Source organism: Canis lupus, chromosome 10 (genome assembly GCF_003254725.2).
Source record: "Canis lupus dingo isolate Sandy chromosome 10, ASM325472v2, whole genome shotgun sequence".
Taxonomy (NCBI): domain Eukaryota; kingdom Metazoa; phylum Chordata; class Mammalia; order Carnivora; family Canidae; genus Canis; species Canis lupus.
The window spans coordinates 39,123,224-39,139,060 of record NC_064252.1 but is presented as its reverse complement, the minus strand read 5'-3'; positions in this window follow the sequence as shown (position 1 = coordinate 39,139,060).

Sequence of the window (15,837 nt, the reverse complement as noted above, 5' to 3'; positions counted from 1 at the left end):
GAACGTCAACACTGTGTGCAGTCTCATCAAAGAATTTTTGCTGCCAATTCACAGAAAATAGATCGCAAATTATTACCCGAGGAACAAAGTGTGAAAAAGATTTGAAAAGAAGAATTCAAGTCCTGTCATATTACTTTCCCTTGAGCCACAAACGGTAGCTTTTTAAACCAAATCAATTAGTGTTATGTATATTAAAAAAAAAAAAAAAAAGGAACCACGCGGATCGAGTATTTCATAGGATTAGAAAACACTTAAAGTTTCATCATGTAAGTCACATAATGTGATCCATGGAACAGAGACCTGTATCAAGCATGTTTCTGATGCCTTGACACCCTGGGCCTTGCCAACGGGAGCCGGACCTGCCTGCCAGTACGCCTTCCACGTGCAAACCAATCCACACCTCCAGCCGCCCCTGCGTCCACCTGTCCTAATATCTCCAGGCCGTGTACCTTACAGCAAGGACAGCCGCTGTGTCCCAGAGCCCTCTGAAGCTAGTCACCCCCAAGCCTGCTTACACTGCTTCATGCATTCCATCCCTTAAAACTACAATAAAAACCAGGTTTTCCACCTGCTTGGTCTCCTAGCCAACCCTGGCCCTTCCCTGCAGGGCCCAGTGTGGTTGGTGTGTCCCCCCTCTCTTGAGAATCACAACAGACGATCTCTCCAGTGGCAGTCACCTCCTGATGCGCTGGCCTCCCCACACCTGAATCATGGTAAAACCTACGTTTTAAACAAGGCCTGAAACTTGGCAGACACCGTCACACTGTGACACTCTGTGCTAGGACTGCCGTAATTGTTCTACGCCAGTGCTTTTTGTTACTCGATTTTTGTTCGCCGTTTAGTTACCACGGTCATTAGCATCAACCAGATAAGCTCCTTCCAGGAAATGCTTGTAAGAGAAGGGAGGACACCCCTTTACTAGGGCGGTAAATTCATATTACTTTTCATTAAATCACTGCTGCTTAAGCTTTAACAAAAGTTAGGACCCCTTTGGAATCCTCTATGGAAACTGTTCATGAGAGAAGTCCAAAGGTATTTTTTTCATTTTCCCAGCACCTGGTTGTATTTCTTAAAAAAAAAAAAAAGATTGAAAAAAAGATTGAAACCTCTCCAGGGGAGCCAGTGAGATCTCTCCCTCCATCCAGAGATGAAAGCATACCAAGGCGGCACCCAGGTGGCCCACTACTTGAGCGTCTGCCTTCAGCTCAGGTCATGATCCCAGGGTCCTGGGATCGAGTCCCGTGCTGGCTCCTAGTAAGGAGCCTGCTTCTCCCTCTGCCTATGTCTCTGCCTCTCTCTGTGTCTCTCATGAATAAATAAGTTTTTAAATATCTTTTTTTTTAAAAAAAAAGGAAAATTCATACCTAGCTCTGCACATTGTATGCAACCTTCCCATAAGCCGTCCCCATCATAGCTTCTGGAGGCAACTGTTTCCCCAGCGTGTCCCCCACTATTAAGTGGAACTTCTCTTGTAATTTTGGAGCACAGCTTCCCTGAAGGGAGGGGAGGGCATGGCTGAGGGCAGGTAGGTTTTCAGAGTGGTGGTTGGCGGACGAAGTTAAGGAGCTGAGCATTTGTGCCAGCCCGTGGTGCTACTCCGTTAGGATTAGGTCATACCAGGATCTCCTGGTTGCTGGTTGCAAGAGCCCCAAACTTGGGCCATTTTCAACCGCGAAGGGGCTTTCTCGGGAAGCTGTCGGGCACCTGGCCCCCTTGCGAGAGGAGGCACACAGCCACCCCGAGGAAGCGGGCGGCACCTGGGGGCCCCGGATACTGTGCCAGCACCCCTGCCTCCTTCGCTCGTGTACAACGGCTGCTCCTGCGGGCGAGAAACACTCCCACCAGCTCTCAAACGTCACGTCTGGCCCAGTCCTCAAGGTGCTTCCCGGCGACGCCAGGAGACCACACACGGGCCCACGCAGAGGGACACAGAAGCAGGTCCCGTCCCCAGAAGGCAGCACAGGTGAGCCGCGCCAGGCGGGTCTCCGGCCGCCCACAGGAAGCCCCGTGCAGCCCTGGCGGCAGGTGCGGGCCGGGCCTGGCGGGACCCTGCCTGCTCCACGGGGAGCCCCCGCCACCCCCCCCCAGGGCCCTGCCCGCGGGGGCCCCAGGAGCCACATGCGGAGAGCCCTGTTCCCAGCGGGAGAAGTACCGCGTGGGCCGGCTCCTTGGCTACAGCACCTCTGCTAAAGCTTTGCCAGGGTGCTTTGGTCCTGAACTCATCCTGTTCCTCCTGCAGATGCTCACTGTTTTCTTCTGTCGTCTTTTGTGTCGTTTGTCACAGGGAAGAAACCCAAAGGGAAGAACGCAGGCATGGGCCCCGGCAGCCTGCCGTTCCAGCGGCCCCGCACTGGGGAGACCACGGCCCCTTTGCACCGACTTTGCTGTGGGTCTTCTAAGTAGAAACTGGATGAGGTTTTCCTCTGCCATGTTCTGTGACCCGAGAGCTTGGCTCTGTGACCAGTGACAGAGTCTTCCTTCTGGTGCCCAGCATTTAGGAGGGGCATGTGCCAGTGTGCATCTGGTGGCCACTCCAAGCTACCGGGGAGCCGAGACCCAGAGGCATGGGCGGAGCTCTCCTTGTCCTTCCACACCTGCGCCCAGGGGACTTTGTCATAAGGGGTCCCAGCTCATGAGGGGCCTTTGTCATCCCAACGTTCTTTGTCCTGCTAATGTTAGAAAAGCCTCAGAAGCCCCAGTCCAGTAGCACCTGCCTGGTGTCACAGATTTGCACCTGTGACTGCAGGTGTCTCACGTTCCTAGACAGACAGGAGACACCCATTTCACTACACCATTGGCCTGTGATGACCAAAGTCTGTTTTCATAGAGTAACTCCAGTAAACCTTGGATTGCAGGGGTTCCATCTTCTGCACCCACTTTGGAGATGCCTCTTACACCCATGGTTAAGATTTATTAATTTATTCTAAGGCTGGGAAGTGGTCTCCAGGTCCTTCCATTAAACGGGTGTACTGGGGGGCACCTGGGTGGCTCAGCGGTTGGGCCTTTGGCTCAGGGCATGATCCTGGGTCCTGGGATTGAGTCCTGCATCAGGCTCCCTGCTTCTCCCACTATATATGTCTCGGCTTCTCTGTGTCTCTCATTAAAAAAGGGGGGGGGGATTATTGGATCGAGTCACATTTGGAATAAATATATTAATGGAGACCCCACTCATCAATGAGCAGATGATGAATCTTCTGAATGGGAAAATTTTCTCTATTAAAAAAAAAAATTAATGAGCTCTCCTGCTACAGAGCTACCTTATTGGTATCTCTGGGAAGATTGGATTGAAAACAGGGACACCACAGGTAACCTTAGGAGCACCCTTAACAAGATGGAACAGAAATTAGACTGGGAACAAAGGTTAAAATCCACACTCAGCATAAATTCCCTGTCTCCACCTTCTCGTGTACCACGCTACCCTCACCTCCCTGTCCCCTACCCTCCAGATCTTTTGGATTTCCACGCCTAGGGTCAAAATCCCCCTTCTCAGAAGCCAGCTTCCATCCTCAGCAAATTCTCATGGCTCACCAAACTCTCCTACCTGCCCCTGAAAAATCCCTTCAATGCCCAGATACCTGTTTTAACTTCCATTCCCCCACGAGCATTACAGAGGGCACTCTGGCCGGACTTCCCAGCCCAGGCCGGGCTGCCTGTGGAAACATTGCACGTCAGGCCCCTATGGCAGGTGGTGAGGCTGCCTTACTGGCCCCTATGGCTCCTCCTACTTCCAGAGCCTGCCAGCCTCAGGCCTTCCTAAGCAACGCCCCTTACAGATGCATCCTGGACTCCCCACCACAGAGAATCCGTGGCCCCTGGACCGCAGCAGACCTGTGAAATTACAAAGCCCTTACCTCCACTTTCAGAAGATCCTACCAAACCCAGAGAGGAATTAGATTAGTGGCCATTCACAACCCTGCTCCCAGAGACCTCGACTGGCTGCTGGAGAGTTCTTCCCTCCCGTGATCCTACTGTGGTTACTAGGCAGGCCAGACAGCCCCCTGAAAAAAAACCCTTGCAGAGGACACGGATGGCCCAAAATTCTCCAAGGCCCTTCTGCAAACGACCAGGAGAAGGCTCAGCCGGAGGCTAATAATCAAGACTTGATGAGAACAATAGTTGAGGCTTTTCTCCCTGAAGTGGCCGGAGGCTAATAATCAAGACTTGATGAGAACAATAGTTGAGGCTTTTCTCCCTGAAGTGAATTGGTCCAAGGCTGAATTGTGAACTCAGAGGCAAGGAGAACATCCAAGGCCTTTGCTGAGTGCTTTATACCAACTCTTCAAATGTGGGATTGTGCTGAGCTCAGAAACTCCAGAATGTAAAAATCTTTTAACTTCTACCTTAGTAGGAAACTCTCGCCCTGATATAAAGCGGCACCTTCAAAATAATGTGGAATGGGCTGGCCAGCCTATAAATGAAACAGCTACTAAATTCTTTGAAAATAGCTTGGAGGGGGGGAAAAAAAGTTAAAATCAACTATTCTTTCTCTGCAATTTGTAACTCTCAAAGCTACTCCAAGGCCACTGTGATCCTTCCAATTTGCCTCCAGACATTTGAGGATATTATAAAAAAACAATATTGGAAGAATAACTGTCCTGCACTTCAGAGAGAAAAGTCAAAGAAACCATCCCCTGGGGGCCCCGGGCGTCCCCGGTTTGTCTCCTGTGGGAAAGCCCGCCATCCACGGGCAGGGGCAGCTGATCCGCAGTCACATCCAAGCCCACCGTGCATTGGAAATAGAGGGGGCACCGGGCGGCTCAGTGGTTGAGCGCCTGCCTTTGGCTCAGGGTGTGATCCTGGGGTCCTGGGATCGAGTCCCACGTTGGGCTCCCTGCTTCTCCCTCTGCCTGTGTCTCTGCCTCTCTGTGTGTGTGTGTCTCTCATTAATAAATAAATAAAATCTTTTTAAAAAATATTGGAGATAGAGGACCTAGAACAGGATGTTTACATCGACCTTGATGTGACTTTCTCTACCATCCGCTTGGAGGATTTCTCTCTGCCTGGCGCCTGATTCTATTCAAACCGCTGGAGACCCCGGGCACCTATTCCATGGCCCCTTCCCAACCACCCCCATATCCTCATGCCCTTCTAGGATCCAGCTCCTCATCAGCAAACCTTTCTGGTGCAGATGTGTAAGTTTAATGCCACTGTCAAATGTAACGAGAAAGGGGTAGGCCTCCCAGCCCTCCGACCAAGATGCCCCGGGGTTGTCTCTGGGCCACGCACGTGAGCCAGGTTGGCTGGTTCCTGAGCGCTGAGCAGGTGGGTGTATTTCTTGGAAAGGAATGAGCACTTCCCATCAGCAACCCAGCGCCCCGTCCGCAGCCTCACAGAGCAGGGCGCTGAGCCCCGAAGAGATTTGGTGGCAAAGATCACGCTGGTCTTTACTGCCTCCCCTTTAACACCTCAATGTTGCCAGTAAAGAAAGAAGGTACATTTGACTGGGACAGGACCCAAATCTGTCCATTTGTGCAAGACCTAAGAGCCATAAACTCTTGCACTGCCTCGTCGCCCTGTGTCCCTAATCCAGCTACTGTTCTTGCCTCAGTTCCCGGGAACGCCGTGTGGCTCAGAGCAGCGGCCCTCTGCTCGGCTTCCCCGCGATCCCACTGCAGCCGCATCCCCGCGCCGTCGGACGCCCTTAACGTGGGCCCGCTCGCCTACCTCCAAGACCTGCGGCTCGCCCTCGCCCTCGCTACTTTCCCAAGTCCCTACAGCCGACGTACGTGGGCGTAGGCTCCGCATAAGGCTCCACTCTCATTCACTATGTTGATGAGCTTTAAAGCGAGAACCACATAGGCCTGCCGCTCTTACAGAACCCCTCACCTTGGGGCGCCCTGGTGGCTCAGTGGTTGAGCATCTGCCTTCAGCTCAGGTGGTGATCCTGGGGTCAAATCCCGCATCAGGGTCCCCACAGGGAGCCTGCTTCTCCCTCTGCCTGTGTCTCTGCCTCTGTGTCTCTCATGAATAAAGAAATAAAATCTTAAAAAAAAAAACCCTCACCTTCCTAAAGGCACCAGCTGAGTGAGGCCATAAGACCTGCCCATCTAAATTTCAGTGGGTGCAAACAACTGTTACCTACTTAGGGCATGAGATGTCCTCAGGATGTTCAAAGGCTCATCCCAAAACATTTTGAATCACTTTTGCCCACCCCTCACCCTCAAACCAAAAAAGTTACATAAACTTCTAGACCAACCAGTTACTATAGCCGACGGATTCCTAATTATGCTGCCCCTGCTAAACCTCTGTGTGTCCTCCCAGAGAACATCCCAGAGCCCATTTCCTGGCCAGCCTTCGAAGGCATTAACCTCCTTTGAAGCCTTAAAATAAACATTGTCCACATCCCTGGCTCTTGGCTTATCTAATTTTGACAAACCTTTTTATCTGTACTGCCATGAAAATAACAGGGTCCCAGAACAGCCTCTGCCTCTGAGGTTTATCCTGTGGCATAGCTCCTGTCAGTCAGACCCTGTGGCATCAGGCATGGCCCTCGTCTTTGTGTGCTACAGCCACCACTGCTGGACATAGCCTCTCGTCAGGCTCCCCCTTTCACCTATGCTCCCCATGAGGTATCTGCCCTCTGACAAGTTCATAGACACGGTATGTCTCCACACGGTGACAGACCACCTACATCGAAGTTCTTCGACCAAAGTTCCATCATCTTATATCGTTATGCTTTCAATCACCTACCCTGCACCTGCACCACCAGTGGTCCCCTTCCCCAGACACCCCATGATGGTCGCCTTGCAACTCTAGGGATAGGCTCAAAGCCACAAGAGGAGCTCCTAGACACCCCCTTAGATAACCCAGATTTCCTTCTCATTTGTAGTGGCTCCTATAAATGGAATTTCCAGGGAAATGTAAAAACTGGCTATGCCATAGCATCCCCAAGTGAAACACTGGTGGCCAACTCCTTCCTTGCTCGCTATAAAATCAGCCCCAGCAGCTGAACGCTGGCTGTCACCACAGCTTGTCTGTTGGTGGAAGGGAAAATTGCTGCTTTTTACACTGACTCCAGATAGGCTTTTGGGGCCTGCCATGCTATTGGCGCAATCCAGGAATCCCTCGGCCCTGGAACCTCTGCAGTACTCTCATTGCCAATGTGCATATGATTGCTGCCCTATTACAAGCTACTCTCCTCCTCCTAAAATCTCCAACGTTCCCTGCTCAGCCCACATTGAGGAAACGGATGTTACGTCCTAAGGAAGCAGTGGGAAGCCAGGGCTGGTAAGAGTGCAGCCCCAAACAGAACCCTCTTCCTTTCTCCACCCAACTTCTAAGCCTGCCTTTATCCTTGACTGGTACGACTATCAGGCAAATGCTCGCCCACCCCAGTCTGAAACAGACACATGGATACTGAAAGGTGCCAAACAAGTTAGCAGATGGACTCCACGTTGGGCCAAACAGACTTCCGCGGCCACTTTCCTTTGGCCTTGTTGGCTTTCACTTATCTCCCACCAAATGGGACATATGTACAGACAGGAGATAGGTAAGGAACTAAAAGACAATTGGTTCTGCCCAATTGCTGACATCCACAGAATTGCTGACCAGGTGATCACCCAGTGGGCCCACTTATCAGTCTCACCAAATTTCTAGAAGAAATTGACATACCCTAGGAAGTCCTCCTGGGCCTACACAGTAGCGGTGTTCCAAATGGATTCTACAGATTTGCCTCCAGGCTTGGACTCCCCTCACTTTTTGCAGTGTGCTCGGTGGATGGACTGAATGCTAGCTGACCAGATGTGCTGATGCCAAAATAGGTAAAGAAATTAACAGATTATTCCACGTTTCATTGTTGTGTTGTGGATTGAGTCAGACCAAGGGATTCATTTTACAGCAGAGATAAACTACCTGCTTGCAGAGACTTGGGATATTCATCACAGTTTCAGACTCTATGCCATCCTCAATCATCAGGGCAAGTAGAACATAAAATTTAGACGTAAGAAGGACTGTAGGAGAGACTGGCCAAGAAACTAGGCTTAAATGACCAGATGCATTACCCCTGCCCCTTATAAAGATCCAGAGTACTCCAAATAGGATCATGGAATTGATCCTTCTGGAAATAGTGTTTGGACACCCAATTGCCTCCTGGCATTTAAAACCCTCCACCCTGGGGGCACCTGGGTGGCTCAGTCAGTTAAGCGTCAGACTCTTGATTTCAGCTCAGGTCATGATCTCAGAGTTGTGGGATCAAGTCCTACATCAGGCTCTGTGCTGAGCAGAGTCTGCTTGTCCTTCTCTCTCTGCTCCTCCCCTCACTCACACACACTCTCTCTAAAAAAAAAAAAAAAAAAACAACAACAAAAAAAACACACAACAACAACAAAACACCCTCCATTCCCGGATTAAGTGAACATCATGGAACTTAAGTGAACCATTTAACACTGTGACCGGCTATATGCAAGCACTAACAAGTCCACTTGAAGTGAAGTGTACCACCAACAGGTAAAAGGGGCATGAGCTCCACTGATGGATAAGCCTTGCCATCCCTCTCAACCAGGAGACCCATATACCTCAAGGTCTTTAGAAGAAAACACACACTGTCCCCTCCCTGGAAAGGACCTTGTGGGCTACTGCTGACCACCTGCACTGCAATGAAAATAAAAGAAGAATCCTCTTGGATTCATGCAAGCTATGCCAAAAAAGACCCAGCTCATCACTTCTGAGATAATTGGAAGACAATCTCTACAGATGACCTTAAAGGAAGGATTTCTAGAATGGATTTCCAGGATCTTGAAACTGATGGTCATGGTCCCCATGACTCAACACCATTGTTGGCTTAGATATTTTCCCTGGGGGATGATACCACATACTTTGTTCCTTAATATCATCAGTGTGTCTGTTTTGTACACAGTTGTCTTAGTTGGTACCCGTAAGAACATCTCTACCTCAGCAAAAAGTTTGGAGGCCAGAAGTTATAGGCATGTGTTACGCCCTGACCAATGTCAAAGTGTTAAGAATAATACCGGAGGGGTGCCTGGGTGGCTCAGTCAGTTAAGTGTCTGACTCTTGGTTTCAGCTCAGGTCATGATGTCAGGGTTGTGAAGACTGAGCCCTGAGTCAGGCTCCACGCTGAGTGGGGAGTCTGAGATTTTCTCTCCCTCTCCTGCACCCCACTTGCACACTCTCTGTCTCTCTAAAAAAATAAATAATAATACTAATACTGGATGTGAGCCCTTGGCCTGCAGGCCTTAGGAAACCAAGCTACTTGGAGGTGCACTCCAAGCTAATTTCCAATGAACGAAAGTCTTACCAGGTGGGAGGTCCTGTGGCCATTGCAAAATGAGTCCCTTCTTCTGTTGGATAGGCCTCTACCTCCTGACAATCCCACACCCGAGTACCCAAGCTACGAGGATGCTGTTGGTTACACATTATAGGCTGACGTCTGTCCTGCTGTGGGTGAGACATCAAAGAATGGAACTGCCTCAGTTCATTGTGGAGACCATCCTCTGTGGAAGCCATTTGATGACAAAGTCTTAAACATGTTTGTCATTAGTCCATTCATCCTTTCAATTAGGCCTGCAGCAGTGGAGTGTGTGACCGATGACAAGTCCACAGGATGTCCCAGGCCCCTCCCCATTCTTGACACTCAGAGCTGGTCCAGTGAGTCCCTTGTCACTAACCAAATCAGGTTCCACACCTGCCCTCTCATTTGTTAATCTCTTTGTAGTGGCAGCCTGACTGGCTCTTTTACAGGTAAAGGTCTGTACAAGTCCTGTGGAGACATCCACACAGGTCAGTGCATGATGGTGTCCTCCAGTCCTGGCAGAGGGCCTATGCCATCTATTTGCCTGTGAGAAAGAGGGTGTGTTATCTAACCAATGTGCCCACTGTCACCTGAGGTGGCATCAGGAGCATTCTTGACTGCAGCTTGTGGCTCTGCCTCATGCCTGGTGGTGCTGGTGTGGATGGGTTCTGAGCAGACACATGCTGCACTTGGTCAGCTACATCGGGTTTAGTGCATCCTTCCCAAATAGCTTTCCTCGAACCAAGTCCATCAGAATCCAGCAGGATGGCAGAGGAACACCAAATAGGTGGGTTTCGCCAGCAACTAGTATCAGCATACCACGTGTCTGCCAGAGGCCCGCCTACCCCTTCCTTTATCTGAGGGTAGGGAGGCATAAGGTCTGCTGTAGATAAGGGTGCCATTGCTGTAAGGTGCTTCCCTGGGCATAGGCAGTCTCGGGTTTGCTGAACGTGTCCTAAATCCACTCTCCCATCTGCAGAGAGGTTCTACCTTCAGAGGCAGGTCAACTATCAGTCCTGCATCTATCGCAGTAGGAGATATACAGCTCATGTTTGTTTCTTGATGGGACTATACCCTGGCATAATGGAGACCAGAATCCTAATGGGATTCATTTCCCATTTTGCCATTGCCTCAAGCCCTAGCCAAGCCCTCTGGATATGAATGCACACATCACTGGGCATTGATACCCCCAGGGCCTACATTGGTTTCACTACCATTTTTGCCTTTAAGAAAGCCTCTTGTTGGGACGCCTGGTGGCTCAGCGGTTGAGCATCTGCCTTTGGCACACAACTCCACTGCTCTACATCGGGCTCCCTGTGATGAGCCTGCTTCTCCCTCTGTTTATGTCTCTGCCTGTCTCTCTGTCTCTCATGAATAAATAAATTAAAAATCTTAAAAAAAAAGGTTCTTGTTGATAAAGGGCTTAATATCTGCTCTAGATGGGAAGTGAAAGGTCTCTAGTAACCCAATAAACCAACAAAAGCCTGTAATTCCTTTACCATGTTAGGGATTGGGAAGGCTTGGATCCTTTGATGACCACCTCCCTCATCACCTGTGTCTTGCTCAACCTGATGGCACCCAGGCACTGTACTGATTGACCTGGCCCTTGGATCTTGCTGCCATTTACCTCCCATCTTTGTGATTTTATGCCAGATGTGACTGCTTGAAATAGGGAGGCTAAATCATCACAAGTTAACTTGACATCATCTATATCATGAGAAAGCACTATCTCCTCTGGGAATATCCATTCTTCCAAATCTCTGCCTACAATCCCATGACAAACTGTGGGACTATAGAGATTCCCTTGGGGCAATACCTGGAAGGCCCACTGTCACCCCTTCCAAGTGACTTCGAATTGGTCTTGGGATTCAAGTCCTAATGGCATGCTAAAAAGGCATTAGATAGGCTCGGTACAAAATGGTAGGTCTTAATGGACGCAATGATTTTTTTCTAAATATAAGACTATATTAGGCACCACAGCATGGATGGGCAAAGTAACTTTATTGAGTTCCCTATAAGCTATCACCATTTGCCAGGTTCCCTTAGATTTCTTTACAGGCCAAACAAGACTATTGAATGGGTTTTGAGTGGGCCTGATGACCCCCACCTTCTCCAATTCTGTCATGGTGACAGTAATCTCATAGCACACCCCTGGTAGCTTATAGTGTTTTATATTTGTCACTCTCTGGGAACCCGCAGATATATAGGTTCTCGTTTTGCATATCCACTGTGGCGGGTTTCACTATTCAGATACACAATTCGAATTCCCCTGCTGTTGTAGTTGGATCCAGATCCTGTAAAACATCTATACCCCAAACACACTCAGGAATGGGGGAAATACACACTAGAAAAGAGTGGGGAGGAAGCCTGCTGGGCTGTAGGTAGAGACTAGTTTGTCTGACCTTACTAATTTTGAAATGGAGTAGGGACTGGACTCAGGTCCCCTCAATCCTGACCACAAAATCCAGTGTTCCTTGATAAATAACACTCTATGTCTCTTGAGCAGCAGGTGTTGCAGGAAGGTGGAAGCAAGATGCTTACCAAAGGAAGTACTCAACTACAAAGACTGGTGAAGACCACACCGAACCAGTCTGCATCAAGATGGACCCCAGCATTGACCTGCCATGATCTTTTGTCCACATTACACTACTAAAAATCACACCCAGGAACAGAGATTTAACATGCTGATGAGCCATTCGATGTATGACAACCATTTTCTGTCCGCTGTGCCTATGTGCCCAACTTCCTGTATCTCTCCCCACCCCTACATGCTTAGATACCAATCCTTTCTGGCCTCAGTCTTTTCAAGAACTTTCCCTGGCCTTTGTTTAGAAGCCCAACATGAAGGATCCTCTCCCTATGCTTGAGGATAAGCCCCAACAAAAGTTTTACCTGGAAATTCCTATTGGCCCCAGCCAATTTCTACTGCTTGGAGAGCCCAAGGACTTGAGTTGGTAACAATTTGTCTCCCATAACCATCAAGAGCTTTTATTTCTCCCGGAAATTTTGAGGGGCTTCTATAAATAAGTATACATTCAGCCAGTGAATATTAGAGCTGGTACAGTCTTACACTGTTTGTTAGTGCAAAACCAATAAACGGTTAATTCTACATGGGGCCTCTGGTCGCCCCTCAGTGCGTGCACTAGAGGGCAATGTTGGCCTAACGCCCTGGTCTGTAGGGGTAAGGCGGATCCACCCCTGAAACTCTGTTAGTGGAAGGGCTCTCAGGGACACACGTGGCTTTTCTGAGCCCTCCTCCAAGGGACTAGACTGCCAGTCCTTAGGCAACACCTTCCATAGGCTTTGCAAGACCAGATTGGGTTGTTTGTCCATATTTTCTCCCAGGGTCCCAGATAATATTAGATCTTGCCACAGCTGCTTAGGAGAGACGGTGAAGGGGCTCCCTGTCTGCCGTTTTGTCCTTCACAATGTCCTTTGCTTTCCCCTGGTTTTCAACCCAACCGTTTTTCCTTGTGACAGAATCTTTGAATTTCACATAAATCTGCCACCAGAGCAGCTACTATAGCTGTGAGCCGATGAAACACAGGGACAAGGACAGATACTCAAGTCCCACACACCATGGCCTCTAGGCCTGACTGTACAACACAGTCCTTCCCACCAGAGGAAAACCATTCTGCGTCTGGGCCTCTGAAGTGCTGGGTGTAAATGGCACGCTTGATTCCCAGTTCACGTATAATTTCCTGGGCCTTGGCAGGGTGCCCCCAGCCCCATTCTCACACACTGATCCAGAACACCTGGCCGAGTCTCCCCATGTGTGGTGTCTGGCCAGTTTGGGGTTTCCTGCGCAATCCCCTGGCTGTCCCGCCCTCAGTGAGGACGGCAAGCTGCCCCCAGCACCACCCCTTTATTCGTGCTTGTTTCATTTCTGCTCTGTGCCTAGCTCGCCACTTGGCAGAGGGTGGAGAAAGATCAGCAAAATATCCTTCCCGCTGAGAAGGCACTTTGAGACCACAACATAAGCAAGCCACTCCATACCGTTTACAGAGTCTTATTTGGGGTAACTCACCAAAACGGGGGGAATCCAGGACCCCCTTCATCTATTATCTCTCCAGTCCAGACCTTAATCCCCAACTTTTATAGGATGAGGATCTTGGCGGTGCGGTCACAAGGTAGTTGCCTAAATTGTGGCCGTCTGTGCACCAGGGGATCACCACTAGTTACCTAAAGTGGAGCCTTCTGGGTGCCACCTTAGGGAAGATCAGAACAAGCCTTCCCACACCTGGGGCAGGGCTTATATTAACCCTCTGCACCACCTGGAGCATGTGGCCCTGAGGCAGGTCACCCCAGGGCGTGACCAAGGTGGAGCGCCAAAGATGGACTCAGTGCTGTCCGCACTCCTAGAGGCCGTGTCACCAAGTAGACCACCGTTCCCAAGATCATTGGTTATTAAACTTGCTTCCACCCATCCCTTCCCCTCTCTTTTAAGGCCCCCCTACACACACATACACACACACACACACACACACACACACATCTCTTTTGTTATTAGTGAACATAACCCCCCACATTTATTAATCATTTGTTAGAAGGCTGAGCAGCGTGTCCCCTGCTCCCTCTGAGTTTCCACAATGGCTCTCTTTCAACCTGTATCTTGTTCTCACCAATGTAACCTTTCCAACAGGTTGGGCACAGACCCAACAGCCCCTCTTGTCAGTTTACCAAACGCTGGCTGTGTTGGCTAATGAATATGACTGTTGACTATGTCAACATCCAAAATAGTGCAAAAGAATCTGAACTGGTTTTCTTTCCTGCCAATGTGAACACGCAGTGGACTAAGTATGGGAAACGGCTGAATGGCAGGGTATGGTGTCCGCTCCTAGAGAACTGTCCCTCTGCCTCTTCTTCAGGTGAGTTACTGGGCCTGGGAAAACCTCTATAGAAGGTCAAAGACTATCCCTTGCCCAGATAAAGACAATAGGTGGAAATGTTTCCCTTTATATTGAAAACCTTCTTGGGTGACACACCAGGACGATATTGCAGACAATATCGTTGTGGGTTGAGTCTGTAGATGGCATCTTCAAACATGTCAAGGAAATTAAAGGTGACTCTAGCACTACCTCCCATGGACACAGATGTTTGCCAAACCGCTATGTTTTTGATGGTTCATGGGCCACCCTTGTGTGATTTGGGGTATCTCGGCTGCTCCCTGATTAGACTACCCAGCACCCCAAACTGTATATGAATGGACCAAGAAATCTGGACTAATTTGGCCAGGTGACAAAACCAAGATTTATGGCTCCCAAAGCCAGAGGGCAGGTTTCCTGTGTCAGATGCTTTGCAACCTGGCCTGCTCCTACGAACAGAGAGTGCAGATGTGCGGATGCTAACATTGCTGGTAGCAGAGGTGATGGCAAGCCCCAGGTATGGGATATTACAGAGCCCACTCTGATCTTATCTTTGAATCACATGGGTCTTTTTATCATATGTGGCGACAAGTTTATCGAGCGTTCCCGGGTTTAGAGAGGCAGGTGACATGGATGGTCATTCTCCCCAGGACTTTTCTTCTGTGAACAGAATCAATAGGAAAACAACACTAACTGGATGTGTCACAGGGTCCCTGAGGATGACGCTACGATTATTTCTTTATCTGTAAGTTGGCTTGGCTTTAATTATCTTGTTTGAGATTCGTGGTTTCTAGGGGTCCTCCCGTTTCTCTTTGCCTTGACCTTGCTCACAGACTATGACAAAGGCTTCGTTAGTTGTGGCCCAACACACAGATGCTGGGGGTTTTCTCTACAGACATGTTTGCAAACAAATATCATCCAGGCTAGAGGCCATCAGGCACACCGTTGGCACTTGCTTTCTTTCCAGATGATGCTAATTTAAACCATATAACAATTCTACTAGTCCATGGTGGCCAAATGGAATCAGATGAAAGCAAAGGACTCTCTCGCCCTAGAGAAGCGTCCTGTACTGGCAATATCATACAATCACATTGAGGGGTTCACAGTACCCCTAAAGTTAATCCGTGGGCTGGGGCTTCTACTTGCCACCAAGCTAAGAATTCCCATTGAGTTTACTGAGATGAGACAAATTCAAAATCGTCCAGTCAACTTACTTAATTTCTGATTTTCTTGTTCCTACCTTTGAAATGCATGTTTTAAAAAGCACAATGGATTAATTTTGGCCTTTGCCTAGACGCTCCCTAAATATAAGCCCCAGTTATTGTCACACGTATGTGATAGGTGTTTCTGACTGTCTGCAAGGCACCACCATCTGAGATCTCTCCCGGTCCAAACCTTCCTGAATTCCCTCCCTCCACCTGCCTTCCACCCAGCCTGCCTCTGAACTTGGGATCTGAATGGAGGAAAGGTGGTATGTTAAGAAAAGTGGCAGCTCACGATCAGCATCTTACCCTTCCTTGTCTGCACACGCTGCTCCTTCTCTAGAACTTCCTGGCTGATGGGTAGAAATCCTTTCAGACCTCAGAGGGCTTGAAGGGAGAATCTGGAGGCCAACAATAAGCCACCCAAAACTCTGAAGCAGATCTTTAAACTACAAACTTAGCTCCTTCCACAAAATGGAGCCTACTCATGGGTAAGACTGGAATGGGAGCTGAGATGTCATAC